This window comes from Petromyzon marinus, unplaced genomic scaffold, assembly GCF_048934315.1.
Source record: "Petromyzon marinus isolate PM22_M1 ecotype Great Lakes invasive population unplaced genomic scaffold, UKy_Petmar_22M1.pri1.0 PM_G_Scaffold_93, whole genome shotgun sequence".
In the NCBI taxonomy this organism is placed as follows: Eukaryota; Metazoa; Chordata; class Hyperoartia; order Petromyzontiformes; family Petromyzontidae; genus Petromyzon; species Petromyzon marinus.
In genome coordinates, this window is record NW_027423050.1 from 200,001 (window position 1) to 202,500 (window position 2,500).

Consider the following 2,500-nt stretch of genomic DNA (forward strand, 5'->3'; position numbering starts at 1 on the left):
CAGAGGCATTTGCAGCAGGAATGCATGTGCACTCAAAAAATGTGATATTTTTCACGGAGAGACCCCGTGAAACGCTAGAAGTGGGCGGGGATGTCTCTCTTGTGGCTCACGGGGCTGTTAGGGTGGCACAGAAATCCCTCGGAATGGGAAAACGGGTCATTTTCGTGTCGCCACATTGCATACGAACCGCATGAAACTTCCAGAGGCATTTGCAGCAGGAATGCATGTGCACTCAAAAAAGTGAATATTTCTCACGGATAGACCCCGTGATACGCTAGAAATTGGCGGGGATGTCTCTCTTGTGGCTCACGGGGCTGTTAGGGTGGCACAGAAATCCCTCGGAATGGGAAAACGGGTCATTTTCGTGTCGCCACATTGCATGCGAACCGCATGCAACTTCCAGAGGCATTTGCAGCAGAAATGCATGTGCAGTCAAAAAAAAATTGATATTTTTCACGGATAGACCCCGTGAAACGCTAGAAATTGGCGGGGATGTGTCTCTTGTGGCTCACGGGGCTGTTCGGGTCGCACAGAAATCCCTGGGAATGGGAAAACGGGTCATTTTCGTGTTGCCACATTGCGTACGAACCGCATGAAACTTCCAGAGGCATTTGCAGCAGGAATGCATGTGCACTCAAAAACTTCTATATGTTTCACGGATAGACCCCGTGAAACGCTAGAAATTGGCGGGGATGTGTCTCTTGTGGCTCACGGGGCTGTTAGGGTGGCACAGAACTCCCTCGGAATGGGAAAAGGGGTCATTTTCGTGTTGCCACATTGCATAGGAACGCCATGAAACTTCCAGAGGCATTTGCAGCAGAAAGGCACGTGCACTCAAAAATTTTAATATTTTTCACGCATAGACCCCGTCAAACGCTAGAAGTTGGCGGGGATGTCTCTCTTGTGGCTCACGGGGCTGTTAGGGTCGCACAGAAATGCCTCGGAATGGGAAAACGGGTCATTTTTGTGTGGCCACATTGCATAGGAACGGCATGAAACTTCCAGAGGCATTTGCAGCAGGAATGCATGTGCACTCAAAAACGTCTATATTTTTCACGGATAGACCCCGTGAAACGCTATAAATTGGCGGGGATGTCTCTCTTGTGGCTCACGGGCGCTGTTAGTTAGGGTCGCACAGAAATCCCTCGGAATGGGAAAAGGGGTCATTTTCGTGTTGCCACATTGCGTACGAACGGCATGAAACTTCCAGAGGCATCTGCAGCAGAAATGCATGTGCACTCAAAAACGTCTATATTTTTCACGGATAGACCCCGTGAAACGCTAGAAATTGGCGGGGATGTGTCTCTTGTGGCTCACGGGGCTGTTAGGGTCGCACAGAAATCCCTCGGAATGGGAAAACGGGTCATTTTCGTGTTGCCACAATTGGCATACGAACGGCATGAAACTTCCAGAGGCATTTGCAGCAGAAATGCATGTGCACTCAAAAACGTGAATATTTTTTCACGGATAGACCCCGTCAAACGCTCGAATTTGGCGGGGATGTTTCTCTTGTGGGTCACGGGGCTGTTCGGCTCGCACAGAACTCCCTTGGTCCACCTGATTCGTGCATACAGGCAGCAACTAAAACTCTGTAAACCTGCTGTGAGGACATCTAAACAGTGGACCAGTGAGGCTGTGGAAGATTTGCGGGCGTGCTTAGACTGTACTGACTGGGATATGTTCACGACTGCTACCAATAGTCTGGATGAACTCACAGAGGCTGTGTACATCAGCTTCTGTGAGGACTGCTGTATCCCAACACGTACCAGGGTGAACTTTAACAACAACAAGCCCTGGTTCTCAGCAAAGCTCAAAAGGTTGAGGTTGGAGAAGGAGGAAGCGTTTAGGAGTGGGGATAGAGACAGATTCAAGGAGTCGAAGAACAGGTTTAGCAAAGCGGTGAGAGAGGCTAAACGACTGTACTCAGAGACACTAAAACACCAGTTCTCTACTAACGACGCTGCTTCTGTCTGCCAAAGGGCTCAGGCACATCACCAACTACAAACCCAGAGCGCCCCACACCACTAACGACTCCCGCCTAGCCAACGACCTGAACGAGTTCTACCGTAGATTTGAAAGACAATTGGACTGTCCTGAACCACCCCTTCCCACCCAAGAGGCCCCATCCCCCACCCATACTACAGAAACGACTCTCTCCTTTCAGGAGGGAGAAGTTAATGGGCTTTTCAAGAGGCAGAATCCACGCAAAGCAGCCGGGCCGGACTCTGTCTCTCCAGCCACCCTCAGGCACTGCGCTGGCCAGCTGTCTCCGGTGTTCACCAACATCTTTAACACCTCCCTGGAGACATGCCATGTACCAGCCTGTCTCAAGTCCTCCACCATCATCGCTGTGCCCAAAAAGCTAAGGCCAACAGGACTAAATGATTACAGACCGGTCGCCCTTACATCTGTGGTAATGAAGTCTTTTGAGCGCCTGCTCCTGGCACACCTCAAAGCCATCACAGACCCTCTCCTGGACCCCCTTCAGTTTGCCTACAGA